General features: G+C 41.3%; 1 non-coding gene across 1 annotated transcript; it reads right to left on the reverse strand.

Annotated features, from left to right (window-relative positions):
* Positions 1-1,104: 1,104 nt before the first annotated feature.
* On the reverse strand, positions 1,105-1,177 carry Trnak-cuu. The gene has a single exon. It is a non-coding gene; the product is annotated as a tRNA-Lys (tRNA).
* Between the last annotated feature and the right edge of the window lie 16,850 nt (positions 1,178-18,027).

The raw sequence follows: 18,027 nt of genomic DNA on the forward strand, positions 1-18,027 counted from the left end.
TGAGAAAGATCACCTGAACATTTTATTGCCATTCTTTTTTTTCCTTTTATTTTATTTTACAATACCATTCAGTTCTACATAACAGCCACAGATTCCCTTGTTCTTCCCCTTCCTGCCCACCTCCCCTTCCCCCCAGCCCATCCCCTATTCCCAACTCCTCCAGGGCAAACCCTCCCCGAGGACTGAGATCAACCTAGTAGGCTCAGTCCAGGCAGATCCAGTCCCCTCCTCCCAGAGTGAGCCAAGTGTCCCTGCATAAGTCCCAGGTTTCAAACAGCCAACTCATGCAATGAGCACAGGACTCAGTACCACTGCCTAGATGCCTCCCAAACAGATCAAGCCAATCAACTGTCTCACCTATTCAGAGGGCCTGATCCAGTTGGGGGCCCCTCAGCCATTGGTTCATAGTTCATGTGTTTCCATTCTTTGGCTATTTGTCCCTGTGCTTTATCCAACCTTGGTTTCAACAATTCTCACTCATATAAACCCTCCTCTTTCTCACTAATTAGACTCCCAGTGCTCCACCCGGGGCCTAGCCGTGGATCTCTGCATCCAGATTCCTCAGTCCATGGATGGGGTTTCTGGCACAACTATTAGGGTATTTGGCCATCCCATCACCAGAGTAGGTCAGTCCCGGCTGCCTCTCGACCATTACCAGCAGTCTATTGTGGGGGTATTGTGGTGGTAATCTAATTGTACTGAAATATTATTTTGATTGTATGTTAATAAATAAAGTTGTCTGGGGGTCAGAGCTATTAGAGCCATAGCAAGAGTGTGGCGGTGGTGGCACACGCCTTTAATCCCATAAGATCTCTGTGTGTTCAGGGATACAGTCAGCATTGGAGACATATGCCTTTAAGACCTAGGGGGCTGTACATTCAGACAGTGACGAGGCAGTCATGTGTTTGGGTTTACAACCAATGAGAAGGCAGAACGACATACTATAAAAAAACGAACCGACAGGAAGTAGGTCTCTTTTCGCGAAGCTGGGACAGCAGGAGGAAGGGTGAGATTTTAGCTCTGAGCTCTGACCTCTCGGCTTTCTCTTTTACATTGTTTCTGTGTTTCTTATTTAATAAGACGGTTGGTTACATCTATATCTGGCGCCCAACGTGGGGCTCGAACCCACGACCCTGAGATTAAGAGTCTCATGCTCTACCGACTGAGCTAGCCGTGCCAAAATGTGTATTTTAAAGGTACCTTAACTTCAAAATTTGGATGTAAGGATATGTTGCTTTGGAAAGGAGGCTCTGCTTTTGTTTCCACAGAAAGCCAGAGGCTATGGATTTGTTCCAGATTAAGATACATCAAGTTTGACCAGCCAAGACCACCTGAAAGGTCTCTGATGACACCATGGCCCAGATGATCCAACATCCAGAATCGTTTCAAGGCAACTGGCTCAGACGATACAGTCTCACGGACTACTCCATGATCCTAAAAATTTCTTTGTGTCCCCATAAGATACAGCACCCCCCTCCAGCAGGAAGTAGTAAGAGAAGCTACGCCCAAATTCCCAAATATACCAAGTTGACTTTGGAGATGTGTAAAAGTTAAAACCTTCCTTTTAAAAAAAAAGAAAGGGAAGTGCTGTGGGACGGTCTGTATGTCAAATTGCTCTGATTGGTCAATAAATAAAACACTGGTTGGCCAGTGGCCAGGCAGGAAGTAGGTGGGACAAGGAGAGAGGAGAATTCTGGGAAGTGGAAGGCTGACGCAGAGAGACACTGCAGCCGCCGCCATGACCAGCAGCATGTGAAGACGCCGGTAAGCCACCAGCCACGTGGCAAGGTATAGATTTATAGAAATGGACTAATTTAAGCAATAAGAACAGTTAGCAAGAAGCCTGCCACGGCCATACAGTTTGTATGCAATATAAGTCTCTGTGTTTACTTGTTTGGGTCTGAGCGGCTGTGGGACTGGCGGGTGACAAAGATTTGTCCTGACTGTGGGCAAGGCAGGAAAACTCTAGCTACAGGGTATCATTGTGGATTTTTGTGGGCCTCTCTAGCACTTTGTTTCTTCCTTTTCTCATGTGGTTTTCATTTACCATGGTCTCCTATTCCTTGTTCTCCCTCTCTGTTCTTGATCCAGCTGGGATCTCCCGCTCTCTTTCCCTCGACCCTCGCCCTTCATTGCTCCCACTCATGTCCAGGTTGATCTCATGTTCATGTAGATCTCAGCCATTTCTCTGTCATTGGGCGATCCTCGTGTCTTTCTTGGGGTCCTGTTTTCCAGGTAGCCTCACTGGTGATGTGAGTAGCAGTCCAGTAATCCTTGTCCCACATCTAGCATCCTCCTATGAGTGAGTACATACCATATTTGTCTTTCTGAGTCTGGGTTACCTCACTCAGGATGATTTTTTTCTAGATCCATCCATTTGCCTGCAAACCTCATGATGTCATTGTTTTTCTCTGCTGAGTAGTATTCCATTGTGTATATGTGCCACAATTTATTTATCCATTCTTCAGTTGAAGGGAATCTAGATTGTTTCCAGGTTTTGGCTATTACAAACAATGCTGATATGAACATAGATGAGCAAGTGCTCTTGTGGTATGATTGAGCATTTCTTGGGTATATGCCCAGGAGTGGTATAGCTGGATCTTGGGGGAGAATGATTCCCAATTTTCTAAGAAAGTACCATATTGATTTCCAAAGTGGTTGTACAAGCTTGCATTCCCACCAGCAGTGGAGGACAGTTCCCCTAGTTCACATCCTCTCCAGCATAAAGTGTCTTCAGTGTTTTTGATCTTAGCCATTCTGACAGGTGTAAGGTGGTATCTCAGTGTTGTTTTGATTTGCATTTCCCTGATAATTAGAGATGTTGAGCAATTCCTTAAATGTCTTTCAGCCATTTGAGTTTCCTCTGTTGAGAATTCTTTGTTAAGTTCTAATAGCCCATTTCTTAATTGGGCTGTTGGTCGTTTTGATGTCTAATTTCTTGAGTTCCTTATATATTCCTTATATATCAGTCCTTATATATCAGTCCTCTGTCTGATGTGGGGTTGGTGAAGATCTTTTACCATTCTGTAGGCTGTCGCTTTGCCTTGTTGACTGTATCCTTTGCTCTACAAAAGCTTCTCAGTTTCAAAAGGTCCCATTGATTGATTGTTTCTCTCAGTGTCTGTGCTACTGGTGTTGTATTTAGGGAGTGGTCTCCTATGCCAATACGTTTAAGAATACTTCCTACTTTCTCTTCTAGCAGGTTCAGAGTAGCTGGATTTATGTTGAGGTCCTTGATCCACTTGGACTTAAGTTTTGTGAACGGTGACAGATATGGATCTATTTGCAGCCTTCTACACATTGATATCCAGTTATGCCAGCACCATTTGTTGAAGATGCGTTCTTTTTTCCATTGTACACTTTTGGCTTCTTTGTCAAAAATTATATGTTCATAGGTGTGCAGGTTAATGTCAGGGTCTTCAATTAGATTCCATTGGTCCACATGTCAGTTTTTATGCCAATACCAAGCTGTTTTTATTACTGTAGCTCTATAGTAGAGCTTGAAGTCAGGGATCGTGATGCCTCCAGAGGTTGTTTGATTGCACAGAATTCTTTTGGCTATCCTGGGTTTTTTTGTTTTTCCATATGAAGTTGAGTAGCATTCTTTCCAGGTCTGTGAAGAATTATGTTGGTAATTTGATGGGGATTGCATTGAATCTGTAGATTGCTTTTGGTAAGTTGCCATTTTTACTATGTTAGTCCTCCCTATCCATGAGCATGGGAGATCTTTCCATTTTCTGACATCTTCAATTTCTTTTTTCAGGGACTTAAAGTTCTTATCATATAAGTCCTTCACTTGCTTGGTTAGTGTTACCCCAAGGTATTTTATGTCATTTGTGGCTATTGTAAAGGGTGATATATGTCTGATTTCCTTCTCAGCTTCTTTGTCCATTGTATATAGGAGGGTTACTGATTTTTTTGAGTTGATCTTGTATCCTGCTATGTTGCTGAAGGTGTTTATAAGCTTTTCAGTTCTTGGGTGGAATCTTTGGGGTCACTCAAGTATACTATCATGTCATCTGCAAATAGGGAAAGATTTACTTCTTCCTTTCCAATTTGTATCCCCTTAATCTCCTTATGCTGTCTTATTGCTCTGGCTAGAACTTCAAGTACTATATTGAATAAGTATGGGAGAGTGGACAGCCTTGCCTCGTTCCTGATTTTAGTGGAATTGCATTGAGTTTCTCTCCATTTAATTGATGTTGGCTTGCTGTAGATTGCCTTTATTATGTTTAGGTATATTCCCTGTATTCCTGATCGTTCCAAGACCTTTATCATGAAGGGGGGTTGGATTTTGTCAAATGCCTTTCCTGCATCTAGTGAGATGATCATGTGGTTTTTTTTCTTTGAGTTTGTTTGTACAGTGTATTACATTGACGGACTTTCGTATGTTGAACCACCCTTGCATCCCTGGGATGAAGCCTACTTGATCATGGTGGATAATTGTTCTGATGTGTTCTTGGAGTCTGTTTGCCAGTATTTTATTGAGTATTTTTGCATCAATGTTCATGAGGGAGATCGGTCTGTAGTTCTCTTTCTTTGTTGTATCCTTGTTTGGTTTAGGAATCAGGGTAATTGTAGACTCATAGGATTTGGTAATGTTCCTTCTGTTTCTATTATGTGGAACAATTTAGAGAGTATTGGTATTAACTCTTCTTTGAAGATCTGGTAGAATTCTGTGCTCAAGCCATGTGGTCCTGGGCTTTTTTTGGTTGGGAGACTTTTAATGACTGTTTCTATTTCCTTAGGGGTTATTGGACTATTTAAATAGTTTATCTGGTCTTGATTTAACTTAGATATGTGGTACCTATCCAGAAAATTGTCCATTTCTCTTAGGTTTTCCAGTTTTGTGGAGTAGTGGTTTTTGAAATATGACCTGATAATTCTCTGGATTTCCTCAATGTCTGTTGTTATGTCCCCCTTTTCATTTCTGATTTTGTTGATTTGGATTCTCTCTCTCTCTGTCTTTTGGTTAGTTTGGATAAGGGCTTGTCTATCTTGTTGATTTTCTCAAAGAACCAACTCTTTGTTTCATTAATTTTTTGTATTGTTCTCTTAGTTTCTATTTTATTAATTTCACCTATCACTTTGATAATTTCCTGACGTCTATTCTTCCTGGAAGACTTTGCTTCTTCTTGTTCTAGAGCTTTCAGGTGTGCTGTTAAGTCACTAGTGTGAGATTTCTCCAACTTCTTTATGTGGGCATTTAGTGCTATGAATTTCCCTCTTAGCACTGCTTTCATAGTGTCCCATAAGTTTGGGTATGTGGTGTCTTCATTTTCATTGATCTCTATGAAGTCTTTAATTTCCTTCTTTATTTGTTCCTTAACCCATTGGTGATTCAGTTGTGCATTATTCAGTTTCCATGAGATTGTAGGTTTTCTGTAGTTTTTGTTGTTGTTGAAATCTAACTTTAAACCATGGTGGTCTGATAGAACACAGGAGGTTATTCCAATTGTTTTGTATCTGTTGAGATTTGCTTTATGGCCAAGTATGTGGTTGATTTTAGAGAAAGTTCATGGAATGCTGAGAAGAAGGTATATTATTTTTTGTTAGGATGGAATGTTCTGTAGATATATATTAGGTCCATTTGGGTCATGACATCAGTTAAGTCCTTTATTTCTCTGTTAAGTTTTGATTTGGGAGATCTGTCCAGTGGTGAAAGTGGGGTGTTGAGATCTCCCACTATTAATGTGTGGGGTTTTATATGTGGTTTAAGATTTAGTAATGTTTCTTTTACATATGTGGGTGCCCTTGTGTTTGGGGCATAAATATTCAGAATTGAAACTTCATCTTGGTGGATCTTTCCTCTGATGAGGATGTAATGCCCTTCTTGATCTCTTTTGATTGATTTTAGTTTGAAGTCTATTTTGTTGGATATCAGGATGGCTACACCCTCTTGTTTCTTAAGACCATTTGATTGGAAAGTCTTTTCCCAGCCTTTTATTCTTAGGTAGTGTCTGTCTTTGAATTTGAGATGTCTTTCTTGTATGCAGCAGAAAGATAGGTCCTGCTATTGTATCCATTCTGTAAGCCTATGTCTTTTTATAGGTGAATTAAGTCCGTTGATATTAAGGGATATTAATGACCAGTGATTGTTCATCCCTGTTATTTTTGGTGGTAGTGTGTGTGTGTGTACGTCTCTTCTTTGGGGTTTACTGCTGTGGTTTTATCTATTACCTGTGTTTTCAAGTGTGTATCTGACTTCCTTCGGTTGGAATTTTCCTTCTAGTGCTTTCTGTAGGGCTGGGTTTGTGGATAAGTATTGTTTAAATCTGATTTTGTCTTGGAATGTCTTGTTCATTTCATCTATGATGATTGAAAGTTTTGCTGGGTATATTAGTCTGGGCTGACATCCATGGTCTCTTAGTGTCTGCATTACATGTGTCCAGGTCCTTCTGGCTTTCAAAGTCTCCATTGAGAAATCGAGTGTTATTCTGGTGGGTTTGCCTTTATAGGTCACTTGGCCTTTTTCCTTGGCTGCTCTTAATATTCTTTCTTTATTCTGTACATTTAGTTCTTTAGTTATTATGTGTCAAGGGGACTTTTTTGGGAGGTCTAGTCTGTTTGGTGTTCTATAGGCTTCTTGTATCTTCATAGGCATTTCCTTTTTTAAGTTGGGAAAGTTTTCTTCTATAATTTTGTTGAATATATTTTCTGTGCCTTTGAGTTAGTATTCTTCACCTTCTTCTATCCCTATAATTCGTAGGTTTGGTCTTTTCATGGTGTCCCAAATTTCTTGGACATTTTGGTTCATGACTTTGTTGACTTTAGTGTTTTATTTGACTGATAAATCTATTTCTTCTACTGTATCTTCAATGCCAGAGATCCTCTCTTCCATCTCTTGCATTCTGTTGGTTATACTTGCATCTGAAGTTCCCGATCTTTTACTCAGATTTTCTATTTCCAGCATTCCCTCTGTTTGTGTCTTCTTCATTTTTTCTTTTTCCCTTTTCAGGTCTTGGACTGTTTCCTTTATTTGTTTCATTGCTTTTTCATGATTTTCTTTCAGTACTTTATTGTTTTCTTCCAGGACTTTATTGTTTTCTTCTAATTTGTTTGCCCTTTCCTCTAGTTGTTTATAGTGTTCTTCCCAATTTTTTTTGTCTTTTCCTCTACCTTCTTCATGATCTTATTCATAAGGCTGTTTTCTTCTGCTTCTTCCAATTTTGATGTTCAGGTCTAGATGTTGGAGGCAGGCTAGGTTCTGGTGATGCTCTATTGCTCTTCATTTTGCTCTATGTACTTCTGCCTTGACGTCTGCCCATCTCCTTGTGGTTCATTCTTGGTCTTATCAGCGTACTTGGTTGAGACAAAGTTGACAGATTCAGGAAGTCTCTCTCTCTTGTCCAGATGGGAGGGAGCTCTCTTGTCCAAATAGGAACTCCAGGCAGGATGGAAGCTCTTATCTAGACGGGAAGTCCGCGACAGGATGGGAGCTTTTGTCCAGACAGGAAGTCCGGGGCAGGATGGGTGCTCTCTGGTCCACAAGGGAAGTTGGGGGGCAGGATGGGAGCTGGGGGTCAGTCTCTAAGTCTCAGGAAGTGCCTGGGGTCTCGGGCAGATGGGCGTGGGGGCAGGGCATGGAGATTACGGGGGCTGCCGGGGGTCTTGGAGAAGGGGATCCCTCCCGGTGGGGCTAGAAGGGAACCTCCCCAGTGGCCAGAACCTGGGGCCAAGTTGGGCAGGTCTTCCCCAGAGTGGCTGATGCCCAGGGATGGGGTCCGGGCTGGGCCATTCTATTTCTTTTTAACTCTGATGTTTTAAAATTGTGTTACTGCTTCTCATGCAAATCATCCATCTCCCTGAAAATAATGGTTGGTCACCATTTAATAATGTCTTAGATATTTAAACACAATTTTTTGGGGGGTTTTTCAAGACAGGATTTCTCTGTGTAGCTTTGTGCTAAACACAAAATTTATAATGTATATTGGTGCTTATAGATTTTGATTGTTTGAATGAGAACTATCCCAAATAGTCTTGGGCATTGAATACTTGGTCCTTAGCTGATGGAGCTCTTTGGGAAGGTTTAGGAGATGTTGCCTTGTTGGAGGAAGTACATCACTAGAGTCAGGCTTTGAGAGCTTAAGTTCTCTGTCCATAATATTTGTGGTTCAAGTTTGTTAGTTCTCAGTACCTTGCTCCAGCCACCATGCCTACCACTCACTGCCATGGTTCCTCACAATGATGGACATATATTCCTCTGAAACCATAAGACCAAATAAACTCTTTTGTAACTTGCCTTGTTCATGGTGTTTTACCATAGCAACAGAAAAGTAACTAACATTTAGATATAAAGAGCTCTTCAATATATCATTGTTTAAAATAATTTATCAAATAGCATATAGGGTATAATATTCTTATAGAGAGAGATAAATAATTTTTTTAAATCACATTTACTAAGTAAACTATCATGGGCTAGATGATGTTTATCATTTAAACAACAAACCAAACAATATTCTTGTCATATGAAGTTTTCAACCTGGCAGGAGACATACACAATAAATAATTAAACATATATAAACATACACACAATGTTGTTAGGTAAGGATGCATGCTAGAAAGTAAAATAGAAAAAATAAGGCAGCAGGTAGTCTGAGCTAAGTTGCTACCTTTGATATAAAATGAGTGGTGCTTAAGCAGATACTCCAATGAGACAAAAAAAAGTAATGCAACTCCACACTGGCCTAACGTTCCTAACAGGGTAAACAACAAACTGAAGTTGCTGAGGCTGAATCATGCATCAGTCACTTGAGGCCAATTTGGTTTAAATGGAGCAAGGAAAAGAATGACTGATGGAACAGTAGGGGGAAGCAGGAAGCAGGTGGAACTCATAGGACATGTAAAGCCAGTGTTGCTGTTTTTCAAACTGTGATAGACAATATTTAGTTTCTTTGAATAGGAAAATGATAATACCTGATGAAAAAATTTAAAAGATAATTCTGGATTCTGGAGGAAGAATAGAATGCAGATTATCTTGGAAGCTGGTGATACGGTCCAGATTCTTTAAAACAAAAAGAATGTGGGAATGTACCCACTCATAGGAAGATACTAGATGTGGAACAAGGATGACTGAACTGCTACTCACATCACCAGTGAGGCTACCTGGAAAACGGGACCCCAAAAAAGACATGGAGAAATGGATGAGATCTACATGAACAGCCTGGTCATGAGTGGGAACAATGAAGAGCGACGGTCGAGGGAAAGAGAGTGGGAGATCCTAGCTGGATCAAGAAAAGAGAGGGAGAACAACAAATAGGAGACCATGGTAAATGAAGACCACATGAGAAGGGGAGGAAGCAGAGAGCTAGGGAGGCCCACGGAGATCCACAAAGATACCGCCAGAAAAGACTGCTGGCAATGGACGAGAGACGGCAGGAACTGACCTACTCCGGTGATGGGATGGCCAGACACCCTGTTAGTTGTGCCATAAACCCCATCCAAGGAAGGTCTGAGGAATCTGGATGCAGACATCCACGGCTGGGCCCTGGTGGAGCACTGGGAGTCTAATTAGTGAGAAAGAAGAGGGTTTATATGAGCAAGAATTGTTGAAGCCAGGGTTGGATAAAGCACAGGGACAAATAGCCAAACGAATGGAAGCACAGGATCTATGAACCAAAGGCTGAGGGGCCCCCAACTGCATCAGGCCCCTGAATGGGTGAGACAGTCATTTGGCTTGATCTGTTTGGGAGGCAGCCGTGTGTTGGTGCCGGGTCCTGGGCTTGTTGCATGAGTTGGCTGTTTGAATCCTGGGACATATGCAGGGACACTTGGCTCGGTCTGGGAGGGGGGACTGGTCCTGGCTGGACTGAGTCTACCAGGTCGATCCCGGTCCTCGGGGAGACCTTGATCTGGAGGAGGTGGAATGGGGGTGGGATGGGGGGAGGGGGAGGGGGGCGAGAGTGGGAGAACAGGGGAATCTGTGGCTATTATGTTGAACTAAATGATGTTGTAAAATAAATTTACTTAAAAAAAAATGTGGGAATGGAGAGATGGCTCGGCGGGGGGGGGGGTGTAAGTGTATTTACTACACAAGTGTCAGGATCTGAGTTTGGAACCCAGCAACTGTGACCCCCGAGGTGTAGAGGGCAGAGATAGAAGGACCAATGTTTCAAGGGATAAGGTCTCTCTCTCCACAAATATCTTCACACACACACACACACACACACACACACACACACACACACAGGGAGAGAGAGAGAGAAAGAGAGAGAGAGAGAGATCATACAGTTGCAATAAGGATGTCAATATTGAAGGCAGTAAGAATTAGCTTTGATGCATTTTTAAAGATACATAAAATGTTAACAGAAAATATTTCTGAATTTTGGTGCTCTAAATAATTTTCAGTTTCTTTTTTACATGTCCCATTGGTTTAAAAATATTATTAATTTGAGACTAGAGTACACAATCAACAATACAGTCTGTAAGGCCAATAACAAACATATAGTGCCAAAGATTTGCATCCACATGACTTAGATTGCTGCTGTCAAAACCCTAATTAGGGGGTGGGGTCCCTCTGAGAAGTGATAAACATTAGATAATGGCACAGGGACCATTATCACTTGAGACATAAAGACTTCCTTGACAAAGTCAGTCTACTCGTGAACAACTTAACAGTCATCAGGAAAGGTAATCTTGGTAAGACTGTGAAGTGTTCCAAGAGCCTGTCAGCAGAACTTAAGGCTTGCAGAATGGGTTAAGATTCAATAGCAGGCAACATTTTCTAACAAAATTCTGTTCTTCTGATTTCAAGAAGCATGACAGTGAAGAGAGGTCCAAACAGGCAGGTGCTTACACAGAAAAGAATGGCAGCAACTCTAGGAATCAATCTTTACCAAACCTACAGGAAGTCATATAGTCCTTTAGCAAGTTCATTGGAAGATCGAGGGTACCTTGATAAGAGATGATATTTTTTATTGACAATCATGTTGCCCTAATGATTTCACTCTTCAATCCCTAAAGTTGCAGATATGTCTGCTTTATAAAGCTAGTTAGACTAGAAATAAGAGTCCAAGGATGCAAAAATAGTCAGTAGTTTCAAAGCTCCATTTAGGTAGCATGCTTACTCACCTACAATCTTTTCTTAGCTTATCATAAAGTATAAACTTTATGTGCATTTTTATTAGATTCTATCCTGAAATGTTGGCTCTGAGTTCCTTATTAGTGAGAATCATGTCTTACTTGTCTTTTTATCCTCAGAATATCTAATATTTGGTTCATGATAATGTTCCACAAATATGAAGGCATCAATAGATGAGTGTGTATTATTCAGCCTTCTGTTATGCCAAAATGCCCAAGAAAATCAACTTATAAAGGGGAAATTTTTATTTTGACTTATTGAATTAAAAGGTTTCAGTCATGGTCACTTAGCCTTATCTCTCTGGGCCTATGTAGAGGCAAGACTCTATGCTGGACAACATGGAAAGCAGTATAGGAAATCATCTCATGGCAGAAAGGGAGACTGATTGATTGATTGACTGATTGGTTGATACTGGGGTCCCAATATCACTTCATAATAACATCCCTTATGAACCAACATCCTTCCATTTGGCCACATGTGCCAAGGTTCCACCACCCCTCAATAGCTCCATCAGCTATGGACTATATCTTCAATACCATTGGATGACATTTAAGACACAGATCTGCTGTGGGTACTGTTCTATATAAATAAAACACTGATGGCCAGTGACCAGACAGGAAGTATAGGCGGGACAAGGAGAGAGGAGAATTGGGGAAACAGAAAGAAGGAGGGAGAGAGACTGCAGCCATCACCAGGACAAGCAACATGTAAAGACGCCGGTAAGCCACCAGCCATGTGGCAAGGTATAGATTTATAGAAATGGGTTAATTTAAGATAAAAGAACAGTTAGCAAGATGTAGCTAGAGTTTTCCGGCCTTGCCCAGAGTCAGGACAAATCTTTGTCACCCGCCAGTCCCACAGCTGCTCAGACCCAACCAAATAAACACAGAGACTTATATTGCTTACAAACTGTATGGCCGTGGCAGGCTTCTTGCTAACTGTTCTTTTATCTTAAATTAACCATTTCCATAAATCTATACCTTGCCACGTGGCTGGTGGCTTACCGGCGTCTTCACATGCTGCTGGTCATGGCGGCGGCTGCAGTGTCTCCACCTCAGCCTTCCGCTTCCCAGAATTCTCCTCTCTCCTTGTCCCACCTACTTCCTGCCTGGCCACTGGCCAATCAGTGTTTTATTTATTGACCAATCAGAGCAATTTGACATACAGACCGTCCCACAGCAGCAAGATGCCTGCCACGGCCATACAGTTTATAAGTAATATAAGCGTCTGAGTGATTATTTTATACGAGGATTGTGGGACTGCGGGGCTTGCTGGAACCTGGAGAGAAGCCCTCCAGCAACACAGATCATGAGACAAGAGAGATGGTTCAGTGGTAAAGAGAATTTCCAGAGGACCTGGGTTCAGTTGCCAGGACCCACACAATGGCTCACAACTGCCTGTGATATTAGTTTCAGAGGGATCTGCTGCCCTTTTCTGACCTCCATGGGCTCCTTCATGCATGTGGTGCACATATTTACAAATGGACAAAAATATTCACACACATAAAATAAATAAGTCTAAAAATAATGTTTAAAAGAGATTCAAATAATAATGGAATGGATAAAGCTGATACAGCAAGAAATTATAGTTAGTGACATTATGAAGACATTACATTTCAAGTATATACTTAAATTTAAATTTTACACCCACCTCCATAATATTATATACCCAAACATGATAAATCCCACCTGGGAATTAACCTATAAAATACTAAGTAACCTAAATAGCTTTCTAACTTCTGCCTACAATTTTATACGTGTTGATTACAAATCAGCTTGAGCTAGCCTTATATCCACTTGTTGCATGACTAACCTGTGACAGCAGTGTTTTCTAGAGATATGGAAATGTTCTTTCCTTCTACTAGCACAGTGCAATATTTTCTACCTAAGAGAAATGATTGAAAGTCATGGCAGTGTCATGAACCCTAATGTACGAATAACATTTTGATAAGGTATATTGATTGGTTAGGACACCCAGAAAGCAAGGGCCCAAACCCAGCTCTGTCACTAATTGGCAAACTGGCCTCCCACAACTTTGTTTTTCTGTGGTACAGTTTACTCATCTGTACAATATACAGGTAGAGCCAGTGAACCCATCATGCTATTTTCAGCTTCAGGTTTGCATAACAGCTACTATGACAGGGACCCAGAGCACAGCAACCTATAAACACTCCACAGACATCTTGACTATGCATCTAACTACATTCTGAATATATACTTTCACATAGATTTTACATTCCTCTCCATAATATTACCTGCGCAAACGTGATAGAGACTACCAAAAATATAAATGACATGTCTCTAACACACAAAGTAGAAAGGGCCTTAGTGGATGAGTGAAGAGAGGAAGTCTGAACATGATGTAATTCTCAATGCAAGCCCTTGTACTTAAAAAGGAATTTCTATGGGGACTCAAGTTCTATCAAAATTTAGCAGCATGTTCACAACAAATGAAAAATAGCTCCCTGACCAAAGGGTATAATGAATTAAGAAAAAGAGACTTTTCTAAAACATATGGAATGAGGTTCTGCTTTGTGATTAAGATGAATGTAACTTGTATACACTTTGACACATCATTGGAAATATTTAGTTAACACTTGCAGACCCAAGGGCACTACAAAGTTCACCCAAGGAATGCTTTAGTTAATTGTATTCGACATCTACTCACAAGCCTCTAAATTATTTCTACATACTTTTCCAATTAGTCTTTAGTGTAAGAAAAATTTATAATAACCACTTGCTAAAATCTTCATTTCCTCTACTAAACAATAATTTAAAGTAAACAACAATAGCCACAAACATTTTGATTAAAAGTAATCAAAATGGGGCTAGGGAAAACGGTTCATTTAGTCAAGTGTCTCCCATGCATGCATGAGCACCTGTATTTGGATCTCAGACACTCAAAAAAAAAAAAAAAGATGTGGTGCTGTGCCTAAAATCTCCTAAAATCTCAGTGTTATAGAGGCAAGGCAGGCAGACCCCTGGAGGTCACAGGCCAGTCAGCCCAGCCAAATTGTCAGCTCTGGATACAATTATAGACCTTGCCTCAAAAAACACAGATTGGAGGAAGATACATCAACCTCTAGCATCTACATACATACTCACACTTGTGTGAACACTCATAAACACACATGCACATTTAGAAACATGTACATATGCATAGTACCACACACAAAAATAAATACAAAGAGTAACCATATTATATTAAGTACAACACAAAATATTTTCCAAGTGTCATATACATTTTTGTTTAATGCTCACAATGACCCTATGAATTAGTTATCATTATTGTTTTATAGATGAGTAAATGAAGCTCACAAAGGTCAAATAACTTGATCAAGGTATTCATAGCTCATGGGTAACAGGCCTAGTATATAAATCTCAGCTGCACAAATTCAGTTCCTTGCCATAGTATTACTATTCTATAACACATTCATGCCAGACAATCATCTTTCCAGTAAGTATCCATTGTTAAGTAGAGGGATGATGTCTTAGTTAGAGTTTCTATTGAAATGATGAAACACCAAGACCAAAAAGCAAGTTAGGGAGCAAGGGGTTCATTTCACTTACATTTCCACATTGGTGCTCATTATTGAAGCAAGTCTGGGTATGGACTCAAACAGAACAAGAACTTGGAGGCAGGAGCTGATGCAGAGGCAATGGAGGGGTGCTGATTACTGGCTTGCTTCCCGTGGCTTGCTCAGCCCACCTTTTTATTTAAAATTATTTTATTCATTTTACATACCAACCACAGATTCCCCCTCTCATCCCTCCTCCCACTCCACCCAACCCAGCCTTCCCTTCCACCCCCCATCCCCTCCTGCAAAAGGGTCAGTCCTCCCATGGGGGGACAGCAAAGCCTGGTACATTCAGTTGAGGCAGGGCCAAGTTCCTCCCCTCTGCATCAAGGGTGATCAAGGTGTCTGACCATAGGTAATGGGATTCAGAAAGCCAGTTCATGCACCAAGGAGAGATACTGATCACACTGAGAGGGGCCCCTCAAACAGACCCAGCTACACAACTGTCTCTCACGTAGGAGGCCAGCTCCCACCTTTTAAAGGGTTCTTATGAGAGAGGGACAAGAAAATAATAGATAGAAACAGAGACCTGGATGATGAGAAGAAAGACAGAAACACAGGATAGCTTTGGGAGAGCCTGGATCACTAACAAATGGCTCTTTCTGCTTATTCAAATGGACTTTTCATAACAATGCCAAGGGGCAGGGCAAAAGACCCCTCCCTAGCAAGATCAAAGCACACCACACAGCCAAATGTAGACCATTCCAAACACTTGATAACTAGCCTGTGGTCAAATCATCCCCTTATGCAGCCCTGCTGGGTAAAGCAAGCTCAGATTCTTGGACCCTGAGTAAGTTCTCAATAGCAAACCACTGTGGACCACCACACTCCCATATGCAGAGGGTCTAGTCCAGTCCCATGCAGGTTCCACAGCTATCAGTCTAAAGTTCGTGAGTTCCTATGAGCTTGGTTCAGTTGTCTCTGTTGATTTCTCCATCATGATCTTGACCCTCCCCCCTTGCTCATATACTGTCTTTTCCCTCTGTTCAACTGGACTCCTAGAGCTTGGCCTGGTGCTTGGATTATGGATTTCTACATCTGCTTCCATCAGTTACTGGATGAAGGCTCTATGATGACAGTTAGGGTATTCACCAATCTGATTACTTTGGAAATCAGTATGGTGACTTATCAGAAAATTGGAGATCAATCTACCTCAAGACCCAATGATACCACTCTTGGGCATATACCCAAGGCATGCTCAATCATACCACAAGGACACTTGCTCAACTATGTTAATAGCAACATTGTTCCTAATAGCCAGAACCTGGAAACAACCTAGATGCCCCTCAACTTGCTGCAGGCCACAATAATATATCATAAGAACTCAGCTGGTTATGGCGAAGTCACTACCTGGAGGGATCAAGAATATCCTCCAGAGGAAGCCAAACTCCAAAGAGTTTATATCAGCTGTCTTTTGTTATGAAAATCATGTGTGCCTTCATAGTTTTCCCAATTGACTTTTCCCTAAGAAGGCTAACAGCGTGGATTGATCACTCTCTGGACATATACATTCCAGGTATTTGGAGAATTGCCTCAGGAAAGGCTTTCTCTGGAATCAGATATATCTCTTGGCCACTTTCAAGGACTAGCAGTAATAAAAGTCCACCTGCAAGTCTCCTGATTTAAGATAAATTCCACAAGGAGACACCGCCTAGGTCAGGTGGACATTAAGTAATAGCTTTACACAATTTAGCTTGGACCCTCCTTTCTTACAGCCTTACTAACTTTATAGACCTCTAACTCCTTAACTAACCACTTCTAGGAATATTTAGATAACCTTCTGTGCTGACAGCTATGCTCAGCCAGAACCCCAGTTCAAGCCTCCTTGTAATTATCATCATTGGCAGCATCCAGCCAGGTCCATCCCCAGATGGAGGAAAGTACCTTATCAGAGATAACTCTATATTCTCTAAGAACAGACTTAACCATCCAGGCTACCTGTTTGAGAAGGCCTGACAGATGTGCCAATTAAGCTTTACTTCCTCCTTTCCTAAACCTTATCTCTAGTTCCAGATCTCCCTTTAACTATCACCAGAGGCATCTAGCTGTACACAGGTTGCCCAGCGACTGAGCACTTTCCCCCACCCTGCAGAAAAACGGCAGATAGCTTGGACAGATATGAGCCACAGGAAAAAAGAAGACAGTTTTATTTTCTCCCATTGACCTAGCAACTTATAGATTCTTAACATTTTCTACTAATCACATTTAAGACTATATTTGAGCACATAAGATCCCTCTTCTTAGTTATTACCTGAATTTAGCCTTTATTTAATTCATTTCCCCATTGGTTACTTCCCTTTTGGGTTGCAAATGATAATTAATGGTTATTGACCCTCTATGTGATTCTTATCACCACTCTGTTTGACCCTGAAAGCCTGGCTTTGCAATGCCAAGGGATTGCTGCTTGTAAGTGTATGTAAACAGGGACTCTCGGGACTCGGAGGAATGGAGAAGTGAAAAGAGAATAGAAGAACTAGATGGGTAAGAACTTGAGAGGAACAAATTTAGATGGGGAAGAACTAGATTGAAGGTCTAGAAGAGAGTACTAGAGGGACAAGATGGAAGATGAGGAAGAGCCAGATGGGGAAGTACTAGCTGGGTAAGAACATGCTGAAAAGGACCTAGATGAGGCAGAATTAAGATGAGAGAATTAAGATGGAACTTAGAGGGAGCAATAGATAAGTATAGGAAGAAATCAGGCAAGAAAGGAGCTAGGCACGAGAACAGAACTGAAGCTGTGTATGAAGGATGTTATGCCAGAGGAATTAAAGCAAGTGGACTATAGAGCTCGGTGTGCTGAGATTCTATTTCCCAAAAATAGTCCTCGCTGTTAGTAGTTCTCTCTCCTGAGCCCCTGGGATGTATAATATTAAGGCTGGTCCTGCTACTATTATACAAAATCAACTGAATAATGGATAAAGAAAATGTGGCACATATACACAATGGAGTACTACTCGGCTGTAAAAAAAAAAAAAATGCCATCATGAATTTGCTGGCAAATGGATGGAACTAGAAAATATCATCCTGAATGAGGTAACTCAGACTCAGAAAGACAAACCTGGCATGTACTCACTCATAAGTGGATACTAGATGTAAAGCAAAGGATAACCAGAATACAACCCACAGATCCAGAGAAGCTAGGAAACAAGGAGGACCCTAAGAGGGACTCATAGATCACCTTGGAAAGGGGAAACAGAGGAGATCTCCATGAGTAAACTGGGGGTGGGGGGCAATAGAGGGGAGGGGATGGGGAATGAAACATGAGAGAACTGGATGGTTGAGCTGGGGGAGGGACGGAGTGGGAGAGCACTGAAAGAGATATCTTGATAGAAGGAGACATTCTGGGGTAAGGGAGAAACCTGATGCTAGG

The sequence above is a fragment of the Peromyscus leucopus genome, chromosome X (assembly GCF_004664715.2).
Source record: "Peromyscus leucopus breed LL Stock chromosome X, UCI_PerLeu_2.1, whole genome shotgun sequence".
NCBI classification, from domain to species: Eukaryota; Metazoa; Chordata; class Mammalia; order Rodentia; family Cricetidae; genus Peromyscus; species Peromyscus leucopus.